This window comes from Cydia fagiglandana, chromosome 2 (assembly GCF_963556715.1).
Source record: "Cydia fagiglandana chromosome 2, ilCydFagi1.1, whole genome shotgun sequence".
NCBI classification, from domain to species: Eukaryota; Metazoa; Arthropoda; class Insecta; order Lepidoptera; family Tortricidae; genus Cydia; species Cydia fagiglandana.
Window position 1 is genome coordinate 21,695,944 of NC_085933.1, and position 14,722 is coordinate 21,710,665.

Genomic DNA, 14,722 nt, shown 5'->3' on the forward strand with positions numbered 1-14,722 from the left:
AATAAAAAATAAACAGGCTCTGTGACCTTGACCCACTGCGTCGCGGGATTCGTGAAACGATCCCACAGATACAATATTAAAAAAACCATAACCATAAATAAGGAAGGGACCGACCATCGACCTCCAAAACTTGTTCACACCCACAATGATTAATTTGGCGAAATAATAAACCATATAAAAGCATAAATTGGTGTCATAAATATTTTTTCAATGCCGAGTTTCATTATAATATTGGTCCGATAGATCATGTTTAGTGTAATAACAGGATGTTTGGTGGTTTTAAGGTAATCTTCTTAATATGGCGGATGTACAGTTACATGTAAATGAATATGATATAAATATAAATAAGTGTCTAATCGACCTATTAACCTATTTGGGTTTATGGTTTCTATTTATTGAGTATGAAGTATTCTTATTTTTTTAACAAAGTTTTTTTAAATAATGTGTTAACTCGATCTGGCCATTTGTTATTTTTTCACTTAGGTATTTAAAAATTAGAAGCAAGCAGGTGGTAAATATATACTTACTTGTCAGTAGGTAGTTGGTAGGTAGACTCGGACCAAGAAAAGTCTGCAGCGGATTTGCTAGGCCACGCAGTGCAAATGTTATTTAAACGTCATAATTTCATAGAAGTTTGACGTTTAAAATAACACTGCCTGGGCTACCAAATACCGCTGCAGACTTTTCTCGGTCTGATTCTATATAATATTCCCATTTCCGTGGTGACCAAAGGTTGGAGTCCACCCACGCGGCAGCTGTCATCCAATAGAGTTGTTGCAGACGGTTTGGTGCAACGGCTGTAACGACATCAATAAAATATACAAACAGATCGATTTTTCTCGTGCCTACCCAAAAACAGTTTCTCCAAAATAATAAGTTTTTGGCAAAAATTTCATATACCTATCGCTGACTGTACTTTTCTTACGACAGACAACTAATACTCATCGAGACAATTCTAAAAACCCCTAACACAATTAGGTTGCGTTGTTTCGTCAGTCATCATAGAGTTTCTATGGCCACGTCCTGTCTCCATCATCAGATCAGTTCGACAGTACAACATTATTGTATTGTCATCAGAATACAGCTGCCAATTTTCATGACGCTACGATCCCTGGAAGATGGTTAAATTTGTTACCTTAGATTCCATTACATAGTTAGTTACATACAGGTCGACCTAATAAAAGCGGCCGGAAGTTTAAAACAAAATTCGGTTTCGCAAGTCACGTTCGAGCCCATGCACGTCAGGCTTTACTGAATACCTGATACTGATTTGTCCGGGTGTCGCCGTCGACGGATACGTCTGGGAGGACATCATCAAAAATCCTACGTAGCGAATTGGCAACACATATATAGTTACTAAGGTAAACCACCTGTGCATAATATGAGGTACTTCAATCAAGTCCACTTGTTGAGTGCCTAGAAAAATCGCCTCGAGCCGTTTGTTCCCCCAATGTCATCGGACACACACGAGCTTTCTGCATATGTAGGTGAATGTCACCGACGAGCTTACGGATCACGATCGATTTAGATGCGATACCTACTCGATTTTTCATTTAATTGTGTAAGCGCCACTTGGACCATCCCACTAACCCGCGGTTAAACCGTTAATCCAGTGTAAAATGTACTACCAGTACACCATGGTAACTCCAGGTTTAACCGATTAACCCTGGGTTAGTGAATGGTGCAAGTAGCCCTAAGAGAAACATTTTAAACAACGTGTCAAATCTGTTTATAATTTACCTATAACAATAGAGTCAGGCTATGCTTAAAATAACACTGGTACACTCTGCGCTATCACACGGTGGAGAGTTAGCTTAAGTAGCCTGACTCTAGAGCCGCATTTGAACTTCAACAATCTGATCTTGATTTAACATTATCTTTTCTTATGTCTGATAATAGGGTCCATCTTAGCTTACTCGTTCTACGCCAGTAAAGTGTTGCGACGCCTCTATAAACATCGTCATATTTTCATAGAAATCTTCACTATGTCTATATGGAACAGTATTGCCATAAGAGATTGTCGTCCTTCCTCTACCGTCCATTTCTCTGTCGCTTGCCAAGTCATGACCAGTGTTTTTCATGAAGCGTTCCCCTGGCAAATTGGCACGATAAAGTCGCCTTAATACTTACTGTAGCGTTGCCCCTGGCGATGTCATTGTACCTAATTTTTTTTTGATACAGCGGCGCTGTTGATGCCGCGTTGCTGTTATGATCAGAATGTTCAATCCGACCGAGCGAAGGAAATTGTCGGCGCAAGGAGACCAGCAAAGGTGGCAGAGGACCAGCCACCACCACCACTGCAACTGCACCAGAACGCTGCTGCAGTTGCAATCCAAATGTCAGCTTATGAATAGCGGGGAATAAAATCGACCAACCGAAGACGGCTTTGGTATCGTCCATTTTCACCTTCCGCAATGCTAGACCAGCAAAGTTGCACCGCTTCACCAGAAATATTGTAGAGTTACAATCCGAACGTCACCTTTATGAATGACGGGAATCAAATTGGGCTGGTTTCTAATAGGTATATATTTTTGAAGTATATGAATGTCATTGTTATATCTTATTAACGTACCTATCTACCAATGAAGTGGTGCCAAGGCATGGCGAGAGAAGCTCAGTCACGATCTTACCTTAGATCGCATCGGAAAAGGCGTGAGGTTTAAGGTTAATAGAAGGTACCGGCCCAGAAAGGTTCCGTTGCGCCATTTAAGGGCCCCATAGAGGTCTTTAACCAAACAAGAACACCAGTATGACCAAGGTAACTTTGCACAGACTTTGCAATGACAGAGTGTGGAGTGTCACCAAAAACGTCAAATTAATAGATTACATGTCCCTATATACATAATAGCTCCATATTTCTATGACAGGGTGATCGATGATTGCGTGCTTTCTATAAAAAACTAAAGTGTTTGGACTCCTTAGCCTGGTACGGCCCCGACACTATCATTAGCAATGACATGAAATTTCATGACGCTCCAGCGTATGATCCAGTCGGGTTACACTCTCTCACAATCTCCCCACACACTTATCAGTATTTCTATCAGTATTTTCATCATTACTTGTCACGGGGAATTTTAAGTTATTATTTTCCTAACCGTTCTTAGTTATGTTGTAGTGTACGTTTTGAAGAACACAAAACCAAGACATTATTCAAGCATCGATTCAAATATTTCTAATCTGTCGTAACTATACTATGTACTGTGGCAACTCTATACCCGATGAGCCAGAAAAATGCAGAAAAAGTAATAAGTAACTAAAAATAATATTATTTGTTTCAACCTTTTCGTGCGTGCGTGCGTCATGACTGTGTGAAAGATTGGTAGTTAAAAAATGTATACAAATATATTTTTTTATTCTTACCACGAACCGGGAATCAAACTATTCTTAAAGTACGATCAGCATCATATAGTAGGTAGCATCCAAAGTACCTATCCAAATAGTTCGGTACGCCATACATACCTATTATTATATGGTGTACCGAACTATTTGAATACTTTGGATGCTACCTACTATACCGACCGACGACCGGTCTGGCCTAGTGGGTAGTGACCATGCCTGCGAAGCCGATGGTCCTGGGTTCGAATCCCAGTAAGGGCATTTATTTGTATGATGATTCAGATATTTGTTCCTGAGTCATGGGTGTTTTCTATGTATTTAAGTGTTTGTATATTATATATATCGTTGTCTGAGTACCCACAACATAAGCCTTCTTGAGCTTACTGTGGGACTTAGTCAATCTGTGTAAGATTGTCCTATAATATTTATTTATTTATTTATTTATACGACGCTGACTGTACCTACTGGATTCTTCTTTTATGTAAGAATGTATACGTTTTTGGTTAAGAAAAAAGGTACCTGATATGTAACCTAGTTAACTTACCTATAATAAAAATACTTTGTTTTTATTTGGTTAGTAAAATAAAAACGGCTATGGCAGAAATTTAATTGATGTTTTGAAGAAAACTGAATGCAATTTATTTCGTCTTAAAGATCTATATTGTGTTCCTTCGAAATTTATCTGAGTATCTCTTTTCGTTTCAGATCCTTATGAAAAAGTCTTTAGTACCGCATTTTTCTGTCGCATTCTATATATTATGCTGAGGGAAGGACCTTTAAGACACAGGTTTTTGGGGTATCCGAAATACTAATACTTGTACATAATTATTAAAAAAGTGGTTAGGATTTTGCTGATTAAAAATAGTCGGGGTTTCTGCGGTTGACCTGACGTTTAGTAAAAACAATATCTGTGGAGGTTCGAAGTAAGGAGGTATAATCGAACGGGATAGTCTTATATGGAACATTCAACCATAAACACTAACTATTCATCCTCAATTAGTCATAAAACTTTTTAAGCTTTACAGGTCTGATTTAGTTAATATGTTTTATCCCTTTCTTACAAATACATAAGTCAAAATGAGAGATAAAGACCAAAACGAGAAGATCAAAACTATTCATAGTTAATTCTGGCCAGTAACGCGTTTATGAATAATGCCATAAACCAGAGAGTTTACTTATAGGATAGGTGCATACTTACAACATGTTATTATATAAGGCCATATACAGAATATACGAAATAGGGATGTTGACCATATTTTAAAAAATATATTGAACTCCATGCACGAAATAAAACGCAAAAGGGAATATTACGCAAAAGTCGGCGTACGGTCCACTAGCAAATTCAGAGGGTCTACTTCGAAATCCGAAAATCTAAATTTCGTTATCAGTCTCTAACGCTCGAATACGCAAGAGTGATAAAGAGGCAGAAAACGAAATTACGCGGTAAGCCCTCAGTATGTGCTAGAGGCAGAGTATTGCGTAATATTATTCTATTTCCCCGAATAGGGAATATTACTCGAAACTCTGCGTAGAGGGCGCCACTACCACAATCCATCACAATCTGGGGCTCTACCGCGAAACACGTAATTTCGTTATCTAACCTCTCTATCACTTTTCATCATCATCATCCTCACTTTTGCATATTCGAACGATAAAGAGGCAGATAACTAAATTTCGATTTTCGCGTTTCCCGGTAAAAATATAATTAAATTGTTGTAAACAACTTAAAATAAAAGGTTTTTAATTTTTATTTCATGTATGGAAAATTTTTAGAAAGGGACAGAGATTTTCTTTATGCATCGTATTCTGCATGTTTTCCTTTTTTCTTGAGAGTCAAGTGAAAATAAACTTTAGAGCAATGATAATAGAGTAGGTATACTTCACTTATTGATTTAAATGCCAGTAATGACTCTTGTTAGTATAAAACCTTCTTCTAAAGTACTTTAAATGACGGAATGAGGGATTAGAGTGATGCGCTCCACTCACTATCAGTATAATGTCATTATTTTGACATTTCTTCAAAAATATTAAAAATGTTTAATAACTTCATTATCGTCCATCATTCTTTCTGTCATTTCTGATTCCATCATTCTAACCAATTCACTGTCAGTATAATGTCATTTCTAGTATCATTACTTTGACATAACTCCAATACTGACGGAAATTATTAAAATAAACTTCATTACTTGCCTTCATTCCTTCATGTCACTCCCTACACTATCACTAAAAACGTCATTCCGTCAAAGTAATGTCAGTATCCATGATAGTGTCGGGGCCGTATGGAACCGGACTGTCTGTCATTCCTAAAATTTTGCCGGTGTCATTCTCACCATTAAAAAAACAAAATCGAAAGAGCCACCTCATTTACCGCAATACATATCTATATACTTATAAGGAACATAAAATAAAGATCTGATTTGTAGTTTTCACGGAATGAAGTAAAAAATTCCAAGCCCCATTTTATTACCGAACTTCACTACACCCATTTCATTTGAGCTGACTTACAAATTTAATTCAATCGATTAGAAAAGAGAGTTTTAGAAATGATCAGTCATTAACAGTGGCGGATTTGCAGTCTTTGCCGCCCTAGGCCCCAGGCTATAGAGCGGCTATAGACCCGCCCCTTTCACAGCGCCCATCATATTGACTACATTTTAAGTTATTTTTTTTTATCGTCAGCGAATTTTTTGTCACAATTTGCCGCCCCTAATTTTTTGCCACCCTAGGCCTCGACCTAGGACCTTAGGGTAAATCCGCCACTGGTCATTAATGTAAAATCACACATCTGAGTAGCGTAACAGTAGGTAATATAGGCGGTCCAAAACCAACCACAGTGTAAGCACAGCTTCCCTAAAGCAGTACCTAATCCAACTGCACATCTGCATAATCACATTAATCACAACTTTAATACGGAGCAACACGATTTTTCAAATAATCTGTTCGTTAATCTGCTTCAAGCGAGTTCACATAAAATTTTACAAATCTTGTAGATCTTTTCTGCTTTTTCAATTGTTTGGAGGTCTGATTCTATTCGAACACGTGTTATTTACGTTTACATAGAGCAGAATTATTGTGATCTTGTATTGTGTTGAACTTCGGTCTGCAGTTATATATAGTTGCTTTACGGCTCGATTCGGGAAATGAATTAGATCTCTACTAGACCTCAACAAGTTACGATATGGATAATTTAAAGATATTTGTAAGATAGATATGTCAAATTTGACGTTTCCGCGATTCTGGAGGTCCTCTTGAACGATTTCGACAAGTTATGACTTAGATATCCAAGTCACATCTAGTCGATATCTAATGTAAATCTAGTTGATCTCTATATCGTCTCTAGATCTTGTGATTATCATTACAGTTCATCCCGAATACGCGTGTTATGAATGATGATGAGATCCAATTGTAATACCTACATCCAGTAGTAAATAAAAGAGCTGGTTATTCACCAAGTGGGATCAACACATAATAGGTACGGATTTGGCACGCAGAGACCATACCAGGCCTATGAAACTCTCCGCGCGAACTGAATAAATAGGGTCAGCACAGACGGAGCTCGCACAAGGCGAACTTTTCGGACAATTCGTACGTACCCAGTTGTCCAACTGCTTTAGCAACAATATGTGCTGTGACTAGGTCCAATAGTAATAAACTAAGTCGGCTGCTAGTCCAGTAGGTAGGGTCAGCACATACGGATCTCGCACGCAACGGCCGCGCCCCGCTATGTCGACACACATTCCGTGGAGCGACAGCAACACAAGCTACTAATTGAACTAGTGATTTATTGAAAAAATTGCTGCTGCTGGAAGCGTCTGGATTTTTATTATGTCATTGGCTGCCAGCCTATTTATTTACGTCCCACTGCGTGAACAAGCTTCCTTCTATATGGGAGCTCGGGCCCGAGTCCCTACCACAGAGTCCCTACGTTGTCAAAGTTTTTTTAGCAAGCATTTATTTATTTCAAAATTAGTTACACCAAAATTTCACTGTAATGATTGTAGAGCTGAAATGAAAATTAACTAAATGCCAAAGATAGGTAATGTCTGAATGTGTTATAAATATGTGTTAATCCACATACTCTATTCGTTTACATTTACAACAAGATATGAATTCCTACTAGATTTTTTTAAATTATTTTATTTATTACAATTTAATGTTAAAATTATAATTTAATAAAGCTCCACCCAAGAAAATAAACCCTAAAAAAAAAGATTAAAGCTCCACAAAAAGATATATCTGAGATGTCCACTTCGAAAAAACCTGCAAACATCTGCGAAGAAATTCAAACGTGTTTGTAATTTAAAGTATCGGAACGTTAAAGATTAGCCCAAAAACTATTAAGGATAATGCATACTAACATTATGTTCTTTCCCAGAAATACCGAAGGTTGTCAAGTAGATACGGCCTGCGTGCGCTGCTGACGGTGCCATTGCTAAATAGCCAGATTGATACCTCCGATAACTAGACATGTGGACTGCCGAGTCACTGACCCGCCCGAGGTTGGAGCATTCATCTAACATAGCTATTTTAATAACGACGATTTAATATAATAAACTGATGAAATAAATATCTTACCCGAAAAAAAATAAAAAGCCAGTGCTCTAATTATTTGTTTATTTGTTGCATACAATTAAAACTTACAGTTCAACTTTATGTGCTAATTGGAATTACATTTCTTAATAGCTAACAACGTGCATTATTCGAATAAATAAGTGAAATTATTATTATAAATACCTACATTCGATTTAAATCTATAACACATTACATTAGAAGTATGAAGTTATTACATGAGTTCAAGATACAAAATTTTATGTAGGGAGCTCATGTTGGATTGCTGAAAATTAATACCACAGCAGACCAAGAAGTCCTTTCGGATGTATGGGTGTTGGGTGGTATTTCACTTTGTCCAATCTCTGTGCGTCTCACTCTCTCATTACTAAATACACATTGGACCAAGATATTGAACAGATGGAATATCACCCTAAGGACTCCTCTACACGATGAGCCACCGCCGGCTACTCCAAGGGACGCATTTATGCATTAGAGGGAGCATTGATATTGAACATGATATTGCTATCTCATTCTACCGCATGGCTTCGTCCCTTGGAGTGGCCGGCGCTGGCCCATCGTGTAGAGGAGCCATTAGAAAGGTTGGGAGTGTTGGGATGTAGACAGTCAGTTTTTGAAAGAGCCACTTGCATTTTTTCGGAAGTTAGTAAATATTTGATATAACGGGAGACTTATATTATATTCTGATTGTAGATAATAATGGAATACATCTGGACAAATTCATAACTTGTTATTACAATCAGGATAACCGTGATGCACCAAACATTTTTTTTAAGTAAATGTACATTTTAGTCTGTTTAGAAAACTGGCTTTTTGACCCCAGTCTTCATGCGCAGAGGACCTACCGCGAACCACGTTCGACGTGTCGCCTCTCTGCCGCACTTGTAAATTCGTACGTAAGTTTGACAAGGAGGCAACACGTCGAACGTGATTCGCGGTAGGCCCTCTGAGCCTAGTATTTAATAATCGTGTGTTTAACTGATATGTTAAGTGACTCGTGATGCTATTTATATGTTCGTTAATCAGTCGCCTTGAGACACCTCCGATGTATCGTGCTGTTTACTGATTGATTGGTAAGATTAAGCATTAAAATGCCTACTAGCAGCGTTTAATGCTGCCTAGTAGGCATTTTGATTTTGAAAGTTACTTAAATACTTGATATTTTTAATGACAAAATTTAACCTTTGCAATTTAAGTTAAAGCATAAGGGATGACTCATGTTAAACCGGGCCGTGTCCAGGTCGGAGCTTTCGGCGCATCATTTTTAGGGTTCCGTACCAAAAGGGTAAAACGGGACCCTATTACTAAGACTTCGCTGTCCGTCCGTCCGTCCGTCTGTCACCAGGCTGTATCTCACGAACCGTGATAGCTAGACAGTTGAAATTTTCACAGATGATGTATTTCTGTTGCCGCTATAACAACAAATACAAAAAACAGAATAAAATAAAGATTTAAATGGGGCTCCCATACAACAAACGTGATTTTTGACAAAAGTTAAGCAACGTCGGGAGTGGTCAGTACTTGGATGGGTGACCGTTTTTTTTTTGCTTTTTTTGTGTTTTTGTTTTTTTTTTTGCATTATGGTACGGAACCCTTCGTGCGCGAGTCCGACTCGCACTTGCCCGGTTTTTTATGGAAAGATATCACGTCACACGCCTGTCATGTCATAGAAAAGTAAGCGCCGAAAACTCCGGCCCGGACACGGCCCGGTCTAACGTGAGTCATCCTTAAAGCCTATAAAGGATGACTCACGCTAGACCGGGCCGTGCTGTGCCCGGGCCGAGGCATCCGACATGTCATTTTCTATGACGGATCGGTGATCACATGGTACTTTCCGTAGAAAACGAAGCGCCCATCCTTAAAGGATCAGATCATACCGAACCGAATATTCAGCCGATTCGAGCTAAAACTGCTATATACGCTGAAAACAAGTTCATACGCAGGTCCGCGATCTGCACTCTGCACGTGTTTTTGACCTCTCCCCTCTGGACCGACCCGGAATGTAAAGTTTATGAAAAGAAACGGAACTATATCGTCGTAAATGAAATATGTCGTTATACTACTCGTAACATGAGTTAAGACATATCCGTAGCAATTTGCAAATCTAAACTCGTGGCCATGTCTCAAGTATTATCACAGGGACGTTATTCCACAATGATGCGTTTGATAACAATTTAATTATATTTGGATGACATCCAACAATATGCAAGCATGACTATTTATACAATTCGTGGGATCTGCACTCGCGAAGGAAAGTGCACCTTATTGCAACGTGATAAGGTACATATACTAATCGCCACTTAAGTGTGCTTTGTTGGGTTAATATTAATAAAAGCGGATGTTTATATGATAAAACGAGAATAGTGCAGAAATCAAGGTTAGGACCAGCGGGGAGATAATAGCATTTTATAGGAAATGCACATTTTTTTAGGGTTCCGTACCCAAAGGGTAAAAACGGGACCCTATTAGGCTATTACTAAGACTCGGCTGTCCGTCTGTCCATCCGTCCGTCCGTCTGTCTGTCACCAATACCGCTGTCTATACCTCGTTTTTTTTAGCATTAGAAATTAGGTAAACAATCTTGACGTGTCTTTTAATTGAAAAACACATTTTAAAAATAAGTTACGGCAAATATGCAACAATTATGAATCTAATACGATCATTTATATTCTTCTGCGTTCATAAGTGATAGTTACTGATTTTTAAAAAGCGTTTTTCAATTAAAAGACATGTCAAGATCGCTTACCTTCTTTGAAGTTCTTTCTAATGCTAAAAAAAACGAACTATAGACAGTTGCAATTTTCACAGATGATGTATTTCTGTTGCCGTTATAACAACAAATACTAAAAACAAAATAAATATTTAAGCGGGGCTATCATACAACAAACGTGATGTTTTTGCCGTTTTTTGCGTAATGGTACGGAACCCTTCGTGCGTTAGTCCGACTCGCACTTGGCCGGTTTTTATGATTGACTCGGAAAAATGTTATCGTTAGTTGCGTCTCTAGATACAGGCGCTCTAGCATAAGTTGCGTTCTCGCGCGCGAGTCCATACTTGAAGTCGCGCTAGATTTAGGGCCAGTTGCACCAGCCACATTTGACAGACTGATCAACGTCAGCCGGCGCGCCCCGGCGCTTTACTATGAAACTTTCCATACATAAAAATATAGCGAACTCTTTAACGATACGAACAGTTTGGTGCAACCGACCCTTAATGGAGACGCGCGCGAGAAACTCATGCTAGCAGGTCTGAGATTAGTGAAAGTCGTTATTTAGTAATTGCATTGTGTTGCGATTAGAAATATTGGAAGGGAAAAGGTGAAACGTATAGGCAGTAGGGTTAGGTGCAAACTTACAACCCCTTTTAAACAGGGGATGAATTTTCAAAATTACTATTCATCTACGTACCTAATTTAATAATTTTATTTCACATTGACATTTGATTGACAAATTGATAGGCACTAATAACTAACACGCAGAATGGTAAACTAAATACACTTAATTGCACCACAAAAGAAAAATTCAATAACATATTTACAATGTAAATAAAGGTAGCAACAGGAAAGGTACCGTAAAACGGGATGAGTAGGTTTCGCGGGGAGAGGTGGGTTATGAATGGGGAGAGAAGGTTTGAGAGGGGGGTGAGAAGGGATTTTAAGGCTACTGCTACAAAAATAATGTATTCCAATTTAAGATGGAGCTATAGTAATACGCATAATAAAAAAAAGCGATCCTACAATCTTCCAAAATTACCTTTGTATGAAAACCCCTCTCACCCCAAATACGAGGCACTATACGGGTGAGGTGTGTTTTCATATTTATCGTCAAAGTTATGAAATGGAACTACCCAAACTAAAATACAAACGTCCGGAACACTTATTATATACACCATTCAGTTTTCATATGTAAAAATAAAATGTTATCGAGGTTTGAATTTCAGTTTTGACCCTACTCACCCCATTTTACGGTAACTTAAAAGATAAGTAAATCGTCTGGTGCCGCAAGTCCCCCTTTTCCCCCTAGTTCTCAATGAGAGGGCCCTGGCCCGCTCGGCGCGCCGCCAGGTTCAAGATTAGTCTAAGTGCGTTAATATGCACAATGCGCGCAATGTCCTATTCATAAAATGTTCTGTGATTAATCTAAGTATGGACTTGGGCGAGTTTTTTAATGGGTCGTTTCGTATGATTTTCAACAAAAAGTTAAAAATATTAGAAGATAATTTTCTTGGTAACAGAAAGGCCAAAGGTTAAGTCACGCGAAGTATCATTTCATTTTATTATTTTCAGTGGCCGTGTAATTTAAAAATACTAAATATACCTCTCCCGCAGGCCTATATCGTCGGGTGACAAGCAAAAGTCACTAAGTACTATCAAAAAATTAAAGTAACAATGCACTTTATTACACTTGTAACACGGTTTATTGTCCAATAATTTCAATGATTAACATTATCACTAACGATAGTGATTTTTGCTTGTCACCCGACGATATGGATGGCTTTAGCCACGTGACAAAATATCCGTCACTTTTTAACAAAGCGTGATTTAAAAATTGTAAGTGATGGATACCACGCTGTCACGTAGACAAATACGACCATCATATTCGCTCTCGATTTTCACTATAAATGGTAAACAGTTGTTACCTTTTCATCTTTTTAAACTGTTTGCTAGAAAACTGTGTAACAATACTACGGGCTACGGCGTAGCACTTTTCTCATGATTGCGCAATGAAAGTATTTACGTATATTTATGAACTAGAGTAGATCAAGCTAAGTTGGCAGCGATTTTGATAGCCAAGTGCAAGTAGTTAAGTAAACGTCATAATTTCATAGAGGTTTGACGTTTAAAATAACACTTGCAGTGTCTGTGCTATCAAAATCGCTGCCCACTTAATTTAGCATACCTAATACCTATACCTATACATATTTAAGAGCTTTTTTGTGATAGCGTTTTTATCGGATATTGTACGAATTATCCTATCAGGGACACCATTTTAGCGGTTGTATTTATGTGCGTTTATTTAATTTTGAATGGAAATCTGCCTTTCCTAAATGTTTAAAGGCATTTAAACATATTTAAGGACTGGTGCAGTTTTTATGTTCCTCTATCAACCAAACTTTCTAAATCATCGTCTATCACTCTACCTCGTATGTAATTAATATAAATTAGTATAAAAGATAGAATTAACTTTTGTCCTTAACATTATGTATAAAAGGTATACTTATTGTATACAATGTATCTATAATAAACACCTACCCGTTTTGCTCTTGATTATATTAAATTATTCGCATCGTAGATCGTATGTGACAAGCTTAGAGCAAGTAAGTACCTATTTCTAGACTTGTTTTGCGTAGAAAACCTTCGCCACTAGCTGTCTTTAAAATTAAAATGTCATAAGGGATTACAATTTTGTATGCATACACGCCATTTTGATACAATTTTATTTTATTAGAGCTCCGACCTTTTGCCGTACATTAAAGTCGTTACAATTAATGTTATGTCACCCACATGGTAGCGTCAGCAGTGTGAGCAGCCTTGTGGTGGCATTGGCGGGTGTAGCAACTTTTTCTGCCGTTTCTGCTGACCGTACGAGCGAAGGCAAGCGACCGCGCCCAGGCTTCAGGCTCGCTAGGCTCGGGCGTGTGTGATCGGTGAAAGATATCGATAAAATGTCAACAATGAGCGTCGAATGTCTTTGTCCAGATTCTGTCGGATTCCGGCGATAATCGTGTAAAAAATACTCTAGTATTCGCCGTTCTAGAGATGGTGGCGTCATCTTTACCTTAACCTCTACTAGAGCTGCCCACACCTCAAAACTTGACAAGACAAATGCAATTTTGATTTGTCAAAAAAGAGATCCAAAATGAATGAAATGGGAGACCTCACGATGTCATCTTCTACCTCAACGGCCTTCATGTTTATTTTTCATAATTTATGTTAAAGAACTATAAAAGCAGCTATATAGAGTACAACCTTCATTTCTCTCCGTTCAACTCAAAACTTTTCATCATCATCATCATCATCTCAGCCATAAGACGTCCACTGCTGAACATAGGCCTCCCCCTTGGACCTCCATACGTGCCGGTTGGAAGCGACCCGCATCCAGCGTCGTCCGGCGACCTTAACAAGGTCGTCTGTCCATCTTAATTGTGGGTGGACGTACTATGCTGCGCTTGCTAGTCCGTGGTCTCCACTCGAGCACTTTTCGACCCCAAGACTTTTAGCTAGCTTATACCTAGTGGTTAGTTGAGGTTACAAAAAAAGCCCTGACACTCGCAAGTCCTCCCTCATTCCTGACAAACTGCCAAAAATCCTCACATGTCAATGTCACGGCAGTCACTGGAAATCCTGACGTAAGTTAACCCTAGTTGCGAGGTGCTTCACTAGCCCGTAATAGTATTTCATAGTGTCACTAGTGTCACTACACTAGTAGGTGACAATCGGTTGTTGCAACGTGTGTGTTGCGCCACGGGGCGCGGCTGCGATATGTTAATACTCTCATATGTAAATGCTTGCCCTAAATTACATATGACTACACCTTTATGTTACAAAATGCATTTACTGATAAGTGATAAGTAACTGAGCTTCTTGTAATTCATTGTCTCGACTTGTCGTATGGATTTTCGAAGGAATGGAAATCATACATGAAAGGTCAAAATTTTATTTTGGGTTAATTAATTCCCAGAAAAAAGGAAAGAAAGGGAAAAGAAAGGGAAGAGGGGTAAGGAAAGGAAGGAAGGGGTTGCGAAGAGATCCTTTAAAGGGATAAGTTCGCCTTTGTACTAATGACGAATGTTATTGTTCCTGTTTTGTTTTTATTTT